Genomic DNA, 17,103 nt, shown 5'->3' with positions numbered 1-17,103 from the left:
TCTAAGGTCACTAAAAATATGTAAAGTGACTAAAATAGATATGTATTTTCAAGAAAAAAAAATTAATGCATTTGAAAATTCTATTTGGTTTGCGAAATGAAATTGAAGTAGTAAAGAAATCAAGGGAAAAATGAAATCAATGTGTAAACACTCAAATTTCAGAACAAAAAAGAAATAAATATAGTAAAATAAAAAGTTTAACTACATATGTATATACTTTGTAAGAGTACAAGTGACAAAAAAATACATGTGTATAAAAATATGCCCTCTAGGCGTATAAAAATACAAACATATGGACAAACTTCAAAAATTCGGCGCCGGATCTGCGACTTTCGCTGAAAGAGCCACTGCCAAAATTGAAAGGCTCGCTGGATTTGCGATTTTTGCCGAAAGAGCTGCCGCCAAAACTAAAAGGCTCGTCGGATCTGTGACTTTCGCTGAAAGAGCCACCGCCAAAATTGAAAAACTCCCTGAATCTGCATCTCTCGCTGAAAGTATCGCCGCCAAAATTGAAAAGCCCACCGGATCTATAACTTTCGTCAAAATCACCGCTGCCGAAGTTGAGAAATACCATCGCCAAAATTGAAGAGATCGTCAGATCTATGACTTACGCTGAAAATGCCACCGCTAAAATTGAAAAGCTCGCCGGATTTGCAACTTTCACCGTAAGTGTCGCTGTCAAAATTGAAAATTCGTCGGATTTGCGACTACGGCGAGGTCAGATTTTGCTTATAAATACTCAGGCCTCTCACCGAGCCAAGGCATCACAACAGACAGTGAGCAAAAAAAGAAGAAGAGAGAGATCAAGCATAAAAAAAATAAATAAATAAATAGAGAGAGAGAGAGAGAGAGAGAGAGAGAGAGAGAGAGAGAGAGAGAGAGGGCAACCAAACAAATTTGCTTCTACTTGGGCTCTTTCAATGATAGTTACACAGATGAGGTGGTGTTGAAGCCTGAACAAGAAGCTTTTTACAAGAAAATGCTATAAGATCTCGTCAGGTAACAAACTTGGAATTTGCGCTTGTTTGGAAAGTAGTCATTTAGCCTCAATGTTGTGGGTGAAGGGTCCTAGGCAGCCTTGTTCCTTAAAGTAAAATTTGCCTTGTGGAATATAGTTAGAATTCAAGGCTTGCTTTTGTCTTCCAAAAAAAAAAAAAAATCACCCGGCATGGTTAAAGTTGGAGTTGCTTCAGCAGAATGTCCAAATAAAGGACAATAATGTTAAGTCAAAAGCACCTAACTCAAAAAAAAAAAAAAAAAGGGGAAGATTCCAACTTCACAATCAAAGTTTCACCTATAAGATTGTCTTCGAACAAGATCCACTCTGCCAGAAATCAAGCTACTACAGCTCTTGACGGAATCTTAAAAGAGGATTAATCAGAGGAAAAACCAAAGGTCATACCTACAAAAATTTAATTTACATTCTCTTGTGTAATTTTGTAGTTTGTATTTTTTTTATATTTTTTCTTGCATTCTTCATCACCCTACGAAGTCCAAAGGGTGCAAGATTTGTAGTAAACAAATTCTTGGCATGCCTGGTGGGATGACTTTGCCTCTTATCTCTTCCTCTTTAAAAAAAAAGGAGGCTAAAAAAAAAAGAGCCTAAAAAAAAAAAGGAGGCTAAAAAAAAAAGAGGAGGCAAAAAAAGAAAAAAGAAAAGGCCTTAAAAAATATATATATATATATAAAGGGCCTTAAAAAAAAAACTACAAGAATAACAACAAACAAACAAATTACAGTTGGTGAACACATGGCACCAAGGAAGAATGTCACCGCTGGCGCCAACAAAGGAAATGTCAACACTCCATTGCCAACCGCCAGAGCCTTACACTAGCCTGGAGACCTGTAGGCAAACCCAAGTTCTCGCCTCCATGGCGCCTATGAATTCAGAAGGCAGACAGTTCCCTCAAAATCCATACTTGTCACCCGACTCCCTCGAAGCATGGGAAAGCCGATCATCTACACTGACTGAAATCAAGCTTGAGGGCAACTACTTGCCACTAATTTCCCCTCGATAGCAAAGCCTAAATCACTCCACTGGGTATAACAAAGATGGCGCAACAGAACCATCTACCCCAATCTTCCACGGAGGATCATCTATTGATGCCAACATTGCAGTAATGACTATAAACATGGCAAACACCAATGAAAGGATTGCCGACCGAGAAAACAAGCTAGCAATACTAGCTAAAGCCCTTGAAGACAAGGATCGATAAATTGCTTTCTTAAAAGGGAAAGCCCCAATCGATCCTGAATTCGGTGAAGAGCAACTATATCCTTCCGATTTTGCTCCATATGCCACACCAGCTAACACTTCTACAACAGGAAGACCTTAAGTTGAACCAACGTATTTCGTGTCATCCACCTCTGTCACTTCACTATCAGTCCAACAACTGCAGGATATGATAGCTAACACCATCAGACTGCAATAAGGTGGGCTCAATCAAGGTGCTCAAACCTATGCGAAGTGACTCACTCAAAAAATGAGCTGTTCGGAAGCTATCCCAAATATAGGAGTTTAGTCGTGTAATAATCAGCCCAAAGGCCAAATCGTCTCCTCAGGGAATGAGTCTAATTCCAAATTTCATGTAATCCCAAAGAAAATAAGAAAAGAAATTTTTATTGAACACAGTTCAGATTCGGGTTTTCTGGGATGTTTGAGATTTTTTTTGACAAATTAAAGTAATGTGAAATTTAAACTATGAATCCTAACACGCACTAAATTTAACAACAAAAAACAAAAATCCTATGCTTAACGAGCCATGCAAGAATTAAAACCCACGTTTGAACTTCGGAAAAAACTAAAATGATGACTTTAAGAAAAAACTTAAGCACGTAATTAAAAAACTCAATCAATCACAAATTCAAACAAAAACCAATTTTAACACTATCAAGAACGTAAACCAAAATTAATTCTTAACAACTAAACAATAAACTAAACACAATAAAAATTCAAACTTTAATTAAACGAACTTAATTTAAATAGAACCTAACAAAATTTAATTTCTAAAGAAGATTTTTTTTCTTTAGAGATCAAACCGAACTTTAACAATGCAAAATAAAGCAAGCAAAAATTAACTCTAACAATAATGCTAAATAAGAAAAGAAATAAAATAAGTTAACTTTAATAATAATAACCCAACATGAACTTAAAAGCTTAAAACTTTAATTGAAACTCTACTAAAAATTAACAATTTTCATTCAAGAATTTAAAAATAAGAATAAAGAAAGAGAGAGGGAAAGAAAAGAAAGAGAGAGAGAGAGAGAGAGAGAGAGAGAGAGAGAGAGAGAGAGAGAGAGAGAGAGAGAGCAAGTCATGGCTAGCCGTGTGGAGCAGCAGTTGTAGCAAAGAAAGGAGTAGCAGCAGTAGGTGTCTCTGGTTGGAGCCTTCAGTAGCAGCACCGCAGCAACAAGGGGTACCAAGAAGCAACATCGGTTATAGGAGGAGCTCTCGGCTTAAGGAGTTCACGGGTAGCAAGTAGGGACAATAGAGAAATCAATATGGCAGCAAGCAAGGACAACAGTAAGGAGGCTCAGGTTGAGGAAGTTGCAGCAGGTAGGGTAGAGAGGAAAGAAGAGGGAGAAGAGAAAAGAAGAGAAGAGGGAGAGAAGGGAAGAGAGGGAGAGGGTGCCGGCTGGGAAGGAGAGCAAAAAAATCAATTTAAAGGCTCTTGAAAAGCAGCCCTACCCAGTGCACGGAGGAAGAGGACCCGACTGCATGGCTGGGTCAAATCAACCCAATATATATATATATATATATATATATTCTTTTCTTTCTGTGTTTCTTCCTTTTTTCTGTTTTTCGTTTCCTAGTGAACAAACCCGATTTGGACTGTCCTAAAGCCCGCATCTTTTATAACTCAAACACAAAAGTTGTAAAACACTTTCTTGGCCTTCCACATCTTTTTGAGTCACCTCGATCGGAGCTTGGATGTGGGAATTAAGCCCAAATTACAAAGTAATGTCCGCTTTAACGTCCAATAGTTGCCCTGCAATAATAAAATACCAAAAATTCATAAACAATTCAATAAAAGCCAAATATTATAAATAGAATGCAATGTTAAAATATTGAGCATAATTAGGCATTTAATTAAAATTATAATCCTTAATGTATGAATTTAAACACCTAATTACGCAATTTAGGCGCATAATCACACCCCCCCTCCCCCCAACTAAAGTTTTGCTAGTTCCTAGCAAATTAAAAAAAACTAAGAAAACTACCAAATCCTATCTACCTCCTCTTTTGCGGGAAACACGGTTGCATTTACCAAATGCAACAAGGCTTTAAACCGGTAGGTCGATCCTAGTGGATAAGTTGTAGTCTCGTGAAGGTTTCCAGGGTGACACCCACAAACACCAATTCCAATGAATATTAAATGAATGTACATGCAAAACAAATATACCATTTCACATACATGAATATCACCAGATTACACACAAGCTCGTACACAATTCATGCAATTCCGAAGCAAGTCATTCATGCAAGTTTTATTATTATATAGTCATTAGGAACAGGATACTTATATGTAATTAATTAGCAATACAATTCAGAATTAATGTAGTCATATAAATCTAAGTATAAACAGGCGAAATCTCGAGGTATGTGTAATATGTATGACTCATTACACCCAGGATATCCATGGACACCTACAGAATGGTCCTTTTGACTCAGCCTAACTGGTATACCCTAAAAAAAATTCAAAAAGGATAGGTTCACTCATTATATATAAAGAGGAGTGCCGCAATCAAACATCCCACATATTGCAAGGAACGAATGCTAAATGTATGGAGTAGACTAGTCTAAAAAGGATCCAGCATATTTGTGAGGTGTCGGGTCCTTCACCCTAACATCTTCTCATCTACTTGTTTCTATGATTATTTTAGTGATAATAAATATTATTATTGCAATTACTATAGTTGTTATTATTTTTATAACAACAATTAGTAGTATTATTACTATTTATTGCTATTTTTATAATATTTTTAATTATAAAATGAGTTCGATTTCATGGAATGAAGATGTATCCTAGTACATTTAGACTAAAATTATAATTCTATCATTTGCACAAATCCTATTCCTGTTGGAATATGATTTCACTATTGATTCCACAAACCAAATGTAGGAATATGATTCCATTTCAAAAACTTGATTCCATTTTAGGCTTGATTCCACAAACAAAATAGTGTTGACTTTATGAGTCTAATCTCGTTTTGATAATAATAACTCACTTTGTATCTTACCTGTACACTGAGAATTTGAACAAGATTAGCTCTTAGCATGCACAGATGGTAAGGACATAATGGAAGCCATAAGGAACTGAAAGCTTTCACCACAAGATAACATTAATATTTGAAGAGCAAAAGGAATGAAGACCAAAATTTTTCAATTGTAATTATATTAAATTTTTGGGTCTGTAATAATTATACGACCTATAATAATGCATTGCATGCATGATAGGGTTGAATGCTCAATGACCATAGATTGACCATTAGGTTCCAAAACCCTTCAAATTAAAATGTCATAACTTATTCACATAGGGTTGAAAAAATTTAAGGAACTAAATAGGGCAAAATCTTTAATTTAAAAGAGCTCTAGTCGACCGACTCATGCGTTTTCAACATGCCTCGGCTGGCTGGCTTTATTATCTGACATTATTTTTTAAAAGAATCTCAAACGACCAACCAAAAATGAACGTATCTTCCGCGGCCGCTCGAGCATTAAACATGACCCCTTTTAGGGTACTCGGCCAACCAATCTTAACGACCTAAACATACCCCAGCCGACCAAACCTATGTAAGTTAGTATTTCGCCATTGGCTCAGCCCACCAACTCTGTACACAGCCAACCAAGCCTTGAACAAACTTGAAAATTATTGAGAGGCCAGCCGACCGACCTTGTGCTCAGTCAACCAACCCTCGCGGGTCTGCTTTAAAAATTCAATGGTTTAGCTGACTGGCGAGGCCGTGGGTCGATCGAACCTCTCGGGTTTCCAAATTTTTATTGCGCTAATCAAGGTTAAATTTTTAATTGAATAATTTTTAAAATTCCCTCCATGTCCCCAATGGTCAAAATCTTGGGAAGTCTATAAATAGCCCATTTGTAAGCATACTTAGCAACTTGATTAGTAAAAATTCTCTCTAAAATTTGTTGTGCTTTCATTGCTTACATTTTTCATATTCAAGCATATTATACTCTCTCTTTTACTCTTTCTTGCTAAAATTATTCTAAGAAGAGAGCATCATTTTCGTACTCTTCATTTGCAAACTAATTGCAACTTGAAGAGTCTTTGATTGTTACGGGCTTATTCATATATAGTTGCAAAGCATATACTCTCACATATTCATTTGTTTTTGAAAATCATTCTTGAGAGTTTGCTTTGATATTTTTCCCATATTATTTCTTATTGATAAATATTGTTGGGAAAATCTCTCCTTAGCTTGTGAGTCTTTGTGCACTTTCATTGCAAGACTCAAGAGCTCAATCTGTGCTTATTGTTAAAAATATTTTGAGAGCTATTATCCAACATCTCCTATACTTCATTTTAAAAATAATTTTTGGAGATATTATTTTGAGCTTTAGATCTTTGAAGAGTTCTTAATATAAATCTGTTTTAAGTCAAAGATCTTATCTCTCTCATTTTTCATAAATATATATTTGAGAGATATCTCACACAAACTCTACCGATAATTAATCCTTATCATACTAGAGTCCCTTAGTTGAATTGTTGTACATATCTGCTTGTGTAAGAAACATCTCTATTGTACACATTTGTTATTAATTGTTGTATTCTAGTCGTGGCCTGAGGAGGGTATTCTCCGCCCTATGAAGGAGAGGTTGTATAGGTTGGGCTCAACCCTATTAATGTGAGCTGGGGTATTCCTCGCCCAGTAAGGAGAGAAGGTTGTAACCGGTGTCGCTCCACCCGTAAGTGAGCATTAGTGGAATCCTCAGGCTAGTTAGCTAAAGGCGAGGACGTAGGCATAGTTGCCAAACCTCGATAACATATTGTGTGTCACTGTTCTTTTATTTTCTTTACATTCTTGTGGTTACTTGCTTATTGCTATCTGCTGGATTCATTACACTGGTATTTAGATACATATTGGTAATTGCTTGAGAAATACTGGAACTATTTTATCTGCCTAGCTTATCTGAACGATTATGTATTTGTTGAATTGGATTTATTTAGAAAAGACCCTAGGTTGAGTTATACTGGTTGTGGATAGAATTTCAATAGACTTGACCTAAAATTTTTAAATATCCAAATCACCCCCCTCTAGGGATTACACCAATTACATCAAATAGAAAATAAGAATGCTAATGGAATATAATAATTTGGTTTTTATGGCGACTCATAAAAAGGTAAAAATTGCAGATGTTTTGAACTTCCCCAATAACAGACCCTTCTGGGATCTAGTTTTTAATCGGTAGATCAGAGGAAAGGAGGTGAATCGAGTGGTTGAACTTTTGAAGTTGATTTATAAAGTTTTAATTAGAAGAAGATTCCCCTATTCTTGCTCCTAGGATCTTAACATCTCTAAAAAAATTTCAATTGCTAGTTTCTACAAAGCTATTACTCAAAAAATTCATTTCAGATGCCTCAAATATGTTGCTAAGAAAATTTACAAGGAAAGTCTAAGTTTTCTTCGAAAACCTTTATTTATGGGAATATCGGTTTCACAAATGCAAAACCTAAGGAGATATTATTCATCAATGCAAACAAATATTATAGGGACATGTTAATTTAATTACATTTCTATTTTTAATTTTATTTTTTAAATAATAAATAAGCAGATCATGAAAAAATGCTTAATTTGTTTACTTTACTCATTTTTGGTGTTCTACTTATGTTGACAATCTTTAACTTGCGAAAAAACTGAAAACTAGATTTTATGATTTTCTATTGTTTTGATAATGTATAAGAATGTTTTAATATATGGAAATAACTTTTTGGATTAAATCATTTATCTTATCCATACATTTTAATTAAAATTAAAACAAAATGTTCACATGAATTCAAAATATAATTAAAATAAAAAATATTTGTAAAACTTCAAAAACAATTAAAAAATAATAAAAGTTGTTTGCAAAATATTTTTACCATAATTCAATTGTCATATATATAACATTGCTCTTGTAAAGTGATTTTTGAAATATAATAATTAAGTAAAATAATTATAGTACTTTTTTATTATAATAGTTGAAATATTATAATTTTTTATTATAATACTTCTACTATTTTAATCATATTTTATAGTTTTTATTTGATTTAAGGACAAAAATAAATAGTTATTTAACCAAGTTCTTAATGTGTTTTAACTCTAGAAATATTTCATGTTTGGGATACTGTAGATATGCATTGATGTTGTTTGCCTATGAGAATTTATAACTCACACACCAAAAAATTTGTAAGGAAAGTCTACGTTTTCTTCAAAAGCATTTATTTATGGGAATATCATTAATTAGTTTCATAAATGCAAAAGATAAGGAGATATTATTCATCAATGCAAACAAATATTATGGAAATTAAGGACATGTTTGGTTTTATTTTTATTTTTAATTTTCATTTTTAAATAATAAAGATTAACTTTTGGATTAAATCATTTATCTTATCCGTACATTTTAAGTAAAATTAAAACAAAATTCTCACATGAATTCAAAATATAATTAAAATAAAAAATATCTATAAAACTTCAAAAATAATTAAAAAATATTAAAAATTATTGTTGACTTTTTGAGTCCGATCTCGATTTTGATGCTAACAAACCACTTGGAATTAATGTGTGTGCCTAAGTATTTGAACATGTTAATCATTCAAAAGACACACATGAAAGTGAAGTGGAAACCAGAAAGGACTTAAAACACATATAATCTTGGCAGGTTCCATAAAGAGTTAAGAGTAAAAGAAGAAGAAGATATTTTATTTAATTGTAAATGCATTTTTGTTTTATAATTTGGACTGTAATAATGCATTGCATACATGATAGATTTATGCTCAAAGGTCATAATCTGACCATAAAGAAATCAAAAGACTATAGATAGACTTTGGTCGACCTTTAGTTGACTAACGTTGGATTTTTAGACTTAATTAAAAAGCCTAAGTTGACCGAACCATTTTAGTTCAATTCAACTAAGTTGACCAAACACCCATTAGGCCAGAAGTCAAAAGGTTGATTATGCCTCGAGCTATCGACCATCTATATATGAATGTATCTTACACGGTCGACCGATCATTAAATTTTGACTTCTCCCTGGGTGACCGATTCGTAAGTTCAAATTATCACAGTCGACCGAACTTCAATATTTGGCAGACCGAACCCTTTCTCGGTCGACCAAACCTATGAAGGTTTGGAGAATCGCCCTTGCTTAGCCAATCGAGACCATCCTTGGTCAACCAAACCATTTTTTAAGTTCAAAATCTATGAGTCTATTCGGACAACCGGCCCATGCCTCTAGGCGATCGAACCTCTTGGGTTGGCCAATTTTTAATTGCGTTAAACAAGGGTTAATTTTAAGTAAACTTAATTAAACTTTTTCTAAAATTTCCCTTGTGTCCCCAACGATTATATTTTGTGGAAAAACTATATACACCCCCCTCATTTGTCTATATTAATAAGATAATTAGCACTTGATTAGCAAAATTTTTCTCTAAAATTTTCTTGAGCTATTATTGTTTATACATTTCAAAATCATGTATAATTTGTCTCTCTCTCTCTTACATTCTTCTTTGCAAAAATCATTTTAAGAAGAGAGCTTCATTTGTCCATCCTCTTCATTTACAAATCAATTGCAACTTGAAGAGTGATTGTCCTTAGTTTTTGTGGGTTTATTTATATATCTTTATTTAGCTTATACTCTCACATATACTTTAGTTTTGAAAATTGTTTTTGAGAGATAACTTTGTGATTTTCTCATATTATTTTTTTGTGATAACTATTTGTTGGGAAAATCTTATCTTAGCTTGTGAGTTTTTGTGCACTGACATTGCAAGACTCAATAGCTCATCTTTGTGCATATAGCTAAATCATTTTGTTGAGCTAATATCAAATATCTCCTATACTTCATCTTGCAAATATTTGTTGAGATATTATTGTGCATATTTGAAAATATTTTTGGAAGGCTAATCATTATCATCTCCTAGTCATTATTATTGAAAAATGCTTTTGGAGATAATATTTTCTTTGGGCTACAAACCTTTGATATACACCAAGTGAACTTTTCATATCTGAATTAAAGGTGTCACTCTCACATTTTCATATACACATATTTGAGAGTTGATACATATATCTTGACCGATCTCACTTAAGCATAAATGTCTATTATCTGTGAGTGCATTGGTTGTATTGTGCTTATTGTGGTACATATTTGCTTAGTGCAAGAAGCATTTCTATTGTATACAAAATTTATATTCATTATTGTATTCCAAGTGTGACTTGAAGGTGGGTCATCTCCGCCCTTTTAAGGAGAGGTTGTAAAGGTTGGGGTTAACCCTGTTAATGTGACATGAGGTTTCCCTTACCTAGTAAGGAGAGGGTGATTGTAATCAGTGCCACTCCACCTGCAAGTGAGCAAATTTTAGTGAAATCCTCTTACTTGTGTGCTTGAGGCAATAACGTAGACATTGTTGGCCGAACCCCGATAACGTATACTGTATCATTTTCTTCCTTGTGCTTTTTAAATTTCCGAACTTAAATTCCTGCACATGTATGTAAATTTATTTTGAATGTATGCATGTTTTAAATATTGTAAATGATTGGGATATACTAAGCCTGCCATATCTGCTTAGTTAAATTGTGCTGGGTTGTGCAATTGCTTAGACGGACCCTAAGTTGTGAAATACTGAATTGTAATTTGGACCAAACCTAGGTTGAATTTTTAAATACTCAATTCACCTTCCCTCTTGGAAATACACCATTTCCAACAATTTTTTACAAAATATTTATAACTAGAATTCAATTGTCATATACATAAGATTGTTCTTGAAAAGTGATTATTGATGTATAATAATTAAGTAAAATAATTATAGTATTTTTTTTATTATAGTATTTTATATTTATATTACTTTGTACTTTTACTATTTCAATCATATTTTGCAATTTTTATTTGATTGGACGGCAAAAATAAATATTTATTTAACCAAAAATTTAATTTATTTTAAGTCTAGAAATATTAGATAAATAGATTGCTTGTTTTCAAATTTTAATTTATATTTTGAGGTTTTAATTTTTATTTCTAGATTTTGTTTCATAATTTTTTATAGTGATACCAAAGAGACCTTAAGTAAAGCATGGTAACTCTAAATTGGTTTATTAAATAAGTGAACTAGTCAAATATTGAAAAGAATGGTTGTAACTCTAAATTTTCTTAAATTCATTTAATAGAATTAGATTGGCAAACATGTTTGATTTAGTAATTAGTGAGAAATTGAGAGTCTCATTTCCAATTTTATCCCTTCTAAAAATTGAAAATGACAAAAAGATAATACTCAAGAGGTTAAAATTAAAATAATTAACTCTATTTTAGAATAAAATAAATTATATTAGTTATTTTAAATTAAGGAAATATAATTTCCTTATTTAATTGTTCGGTAATTTTATCAAATATTTATGCTTCTAAGAGTTGACAAAGTTAAAATTGAAAAGCACTCGTATTTTAATGTAGTGGTTTTGTTTAATTATTGAGAATTAATTAATCAAAATGAGGATAAGGAATGGATGTGGATTGATATGAAGGAATGCCAAAGAAGTTTGAGATGATAATCACATTTGGCATATTACAATTAGGACTAATAATAACATCTTCAAATGAAAACAGCTCCGCTCAGTAGATTACAAAAGTGAATGAAGTTATTAAGTTATTTTTTAAACTGCTCAAAAAAAAATTTTAAGAGACATTTTTGTAACTTTTGGAAAGGTAAAAGAGTTGATCGAGATTCTTGGAAAAAAATTTGAATATGAAATAGGTGATATTAGAAAGAAAAAAATGATCAAGTGTTTCATAAAAAAAAAAAATTATAAGGTGACTAAAAATATGTAAAGTGACTAAAATAGATATGTATTTTTTTTTAAAAAATTAATGTATAGAAAATTTTGTAAGATTTGATAAAAAAAAATGCTAACCTTCTGTTTGGGTTGCGAAATGAAATTGAAATAGTAAGAATAAAATTGCTTTTAGACTGCAGCTATTGTATTTGTTTAGTAACATGAAATGGCTATAGCAATCCTAGTTTCGATTTCTTTCTAATATTAGGTATTTTTTTAGTGGTTGCTATAATGGAATGAAAATTAACCCTTTTTTTTTTTTTTTTTTATAAACACACATGCATATTATTTATTTTAATTTATTATTTTTTGACTTATAATAGTGATTATTATTAGTTTTATTATTTTATAATAATTAGTATCCTTAAACGAATACATACTATTATTATTATTATTATTATTATTATTATTATTATTATTATTATTATTATTATTACTAGGCCTACTACTACTATTAGTGTTGTTGTTGTTGCTATTATTTTAAAATATTAAATATTATTGGTTGTTGCAATTATTTTTGAATCATTTTTAATATAATTATTATCCTTAAAATAATAGTAATTATTTTTTTTTACATTTTATTATTGTTGTTGTTGTTGTTATTGTTTTTACTACTACTACTACCAGTATTATTATTATTATTATTATTATTATAACAAAATTTATTGCTATAATTATTTTTATTGGTTGTTATTATTTTAAGATAATAATAAAAATAATAATTAATAATTTTATTCATGGTTGTTCTAGTTAATTTGATTATTATTATTTTTATTTATGAATTTTATAATATTAATTATTATTAGTGTAATCCATAATTTTTATTGTTGTTGTTACATTTTTTTATTATTTTTATAATAACTATTTTCTTTCAAACAACAACAATAATAATTATTATTATTGACTTTATTATTCTGATTATTGTTCTTGTAATTATTATGAGATGTTATTTTTATTTTTTTAATTTTATTATAATAAATTTTAAAACAAAAATTGATATTTTGGATTTTTTTGTTATCAATATTTTCCTTGTTTTATTATTATTATTTTAGTGAAATAAATATTATTATTGCAATTACTATTGTTGTTATTACTTTTATAACAACAATTGGTAGTATTATTACTATTTATTGCTATTTTTATGATATATTTTTTATTATAAAATGAGTTTGATTTCATGGAATGGAGATATATCCTAGTACACCTAGACTAAAATTATAATTCTATCATTCGCACAAATCCTATTCTTGTTGGAATATGATTTCACTATTGATTCCACAAACCAAATGTAGGAATATGATTCATTTCCAAAAACTTGATTCTATTTTAGGCTTGTTTTCACAAACCAAATGGAAAATAAGGATGCTAATGGACTAGAAGAATTTGGTTTTTATGGCGACTCATAAAAAGGTAAAAATTGCAGATATATTGAACTTCTCCAATAACAGACCCTTTTAGGATCTGGTTTTAAATTGATAGATCAGAGGAAAGGAGGTGAATCAAGTGGTTGAACTTTTGAAGTTTATTTATAAAGTTTCAATTAGATTAAGATTCCTTGATTCTTACTCCTCAGATCTTAACACCTCTAAAAAAATTTTGGTTGCTAGTTTCTACAAAGCTATTTCTTAGAAAATTCTCTTCAAATGCCTTAAACATGTTGACAAGCTTTGTGACATCTTCATCCCTTCAAAGGTTAGTATCTTCTACTAGTTGGCAATTAATAACTAAATTCTAGCAGCCAATAATTTACAAAAGATCAGAGGATGGAAGTTGGCCACGATGTGTGTTCTTTGCAAGAAGGACTGTGAGGAGGTCAACTATTTGCTCCTTCATTGTCAGTACAGTAGGAAGTTGTGGGCCTCCATTTGTTGTCGTTTGCAATTACACTTGGTCGTGCCCATCAAGCTGAGCTGATTATATGATTTATGGAATTCAACTAGCCTTATCTGAGGTTCCTTCTAGATGCTTTGTGTTGACCTAGTTGGTCATATCCCGGTTTTGATAATAACAAATATACTTGGTACTGATGTTTGTCATGAGCTTTCATGCAGGTTCACTCGATGTGTGAAATTAAACAGAATGCTCTATCATGATGGCGTATGGTGATCACACCAAAGATTGAAGAATATTATGTTGTATTTGTAATTATTTTATTACATTCTTCATTCAGGATTGTAATTTAATTATGGACTGTACCACGATTTAGTCTGTAATAATCTACATCATGCATGGTAGGATGATTTGCCCAAAATGACCTTAGTTGGACCTTAGGTTCCCACACTTAAGTGCACAAAGCCTTAACATAGTTCTCATATTATCAGGGGATATTTCAAAATAAAGAAAATGACCTTAGGTAAAAATCAGAAGGCATTCGAGTGACCAAACCTGGCAGTTCAAATTGCCTCAATCGACCGAACCGTGGACGGGTCAAAAAGTTGACCTGAATTTGGTAAACTAAACTAAAATGAACGTATCTTCCATAGGCAACTGAACCCGTGTCAGGAACTTTCCCACCAACTCAGCAGCCCGAACCTTACATTAATTTTACCCTCAGGCAACTGAATATGTGAGTTTGGTAAACCGAACTTCAAAACAAGCACCCAAGTCATGGTATTTTTGAGGAATCGTCTCATTCAGCAAACCGAACTAAAATTCAGGCACCCAAACCTCAAAAATACCTTTTCTTGCTGTGTTTGTTTGAGCGGTTGAACTTTAGCTCGGGCATCCAAAACTCTTGCGTAATTTTGGGTTAAACAGGGTTAAAATCCTTGAACTCATTTAAAACCTTTTAAATAATTCCCTATGAGTCCCCAACGGTCATAAAATTGGCTAAGTCTGTATATAGGGCTTCATTTGCAAAGATTAAAAGAGATTAGCAAAACAAGATTAGCCAAAAATCCTCCCAAATCTCAAGTGCTTACTTTTCCTATGCTAAGCTCATACACTCTTTATTTTGCTATTCCCTTGATAGATCAAGTTCCCAAGAGTGTTATTGAGTGATTCATATTGCTAAAAGTCTCCTTGCTTGCATTGATTGTTATTTTCATTAAGAGTTCTTAGCCAGGATTCTTCCCCTGATTTAAATAATAAATCTTTGAGTGGGAATACCCTTACAGCTAGTGAGTCCTTGCATCTTGATTGCAAGACTCATCAAGCTTGTGATATGTGATTTGCAAAAATATTTTTACACAAGCTTATACATTTTCAAATATCTATTGAGCTATTAATTTTAAGAAAATCTTATTTGATATATTTTGAATACTATTGTTAGAACACTTTGAAGCTCGTGGTGATTGATTTACATTGATTGTTTGTTTCAAAGTTTTCTTGGAAATACACTCTAAATCTTAACTGTTGATTTACATTAGACTGAGTGTTTAACACAATTAAGCATTGATCATATTTACTATCATTCGTGCTTGCATATTATTTGGACTGTATCTTAGTACATATTTGCTTGGGTAGAAGCATATTTCTGTGTACGCAAAAAATTGTATTTCATTTATGTTGTATTCCAAGCATGGGCCTGAAGAGGGAGGCTAGCCTTGTGGAATAGTCCCAGATTGGCTTAGACCCGGTTAGGAAAGTTAGGTGAACCATCCTGGTAAGGTGAGGTTGTAGGTTGAGGTCAACCCCATGAATTGACCTAGTTGTAATTGGTCTCCACCCGTTAAGTGAGCCGTAGTGGAATCCTTGTTCTGGTGAGCCAAGACAAGGATGTAGGCAGTATTGGTTGAACCCTGATAACATATCTGGTGTCAATTTATTTTTCACGCCTTATTTTCTGCCCCTGTATGTTTATACTTATAGGTTAAATATATGTTTGGGCTTGAAATTGCTTAAACTGCCCCTAGGTTGCTTAATACTGATTGTTGGATTAGATAAACCTAGGAAGATTTTTTAAATCTCCAATTCACCCTACTTGGGATTGCACCAAGGCTAACACTTTGACAATCTCTTTCTTTGGTCTAGGTCCTCCCCTTTTCTCACGAACTTGGATTGGAAAAATTTCAGTGCATTTTGCGTAACTTAGGAGGTTAATTGGAGGCACTTTCAGTTTCATGTTTTCCCAATCTACTGTCAAAGACTGGCTCTTTTGACGTTCAGGCAAGTAGGCTATTCATGCTTTTGTTGTTCTCGAGCAGAAGCGGGTTCTTTTGATGTTCTCGGTTGCTTTTGGATGGAAGGCCTGCAGGTTTGTTTAGTTATTTTACATTGCTTAGGAGTGCTGCCTTGTTAGTTGTTTCTTCGTGTTTTTGCTGGTTGGCTGCTAAGCTAAAGAGTTGTTACTGGTTTTGTTTTTTTTTGCTGCTATTCTTTCTTTGTTGGAAAGCTTGATGGATTGTTTTTCCATTGCACATTGTTTATTGGAAGGTTTGATGGATATTTAGTTGTTGTACATTGTGTTGGTTAAACAATCAATGCTCTGATATCAATTTTCGGTCACAAATGCGTAGCGGAAGCCCTCACACAAACTCATGAATCAAACAATGGAATAAGCAAGACAAGCACTCAATGATGAACTATAATAAACAAGCAATCACTCAACAATAAGAATAGGGAAACCAAACAAGTCAAAGAAATAAGAATTTATGTGGTTTGGCAATTTGCCTACATCCATGGGAGCTATGGCTATTTTTCACTATCACAATAAAGCTTACAAGAAGATCACCAAACTAGGGATACATAATATGACTAAATACTAATCCTATGCATATAGAATACTTCTACTATATCTAAAACACTCTTGTAGCAACCCCCGGAGGAAAATCCTCCAAAAACTCCCATTCTACTGATTTTTTATTCGAAAATCCTTGACGTCCATGAGCATAACCGTCGATTGTTTAGGCCAAATTGTCAACAATTTAAAGTTGAGAAGAATTCCTTGCAAAACTACCTGAAACCATCGATGGTTACACCCAAACCATCAACGGCTTACCTCGTACATCCTTCTCTCTTTGTTGCTCGCTTCACGATACTTTCCCACAGTGCATGCGTTCCACTGAAAATATGAGCCATGATTACGCGCTTAAACTGCGTAATTAGGCATTTTAATTCGAGCAT

This window comes from Malania oleifera, chromosome 7 (assembly GCF_029873635.1).
Source record: "Malania oleifera isolate guangnan ecotype guangnan chromosome 7, ASM2987363v1, whole genome shotgun sequence".
NCBI lineage: Eukaryota > Viridiplantae > Streptophyta > Magnoliopsida > Santalales > Ximeniaceae > Malania > Malania oleifera.
The sequence above is the reverse complement of the archived record's forward strand: the minus strand, read 5'-3'. Positions refer to the sequence as shown.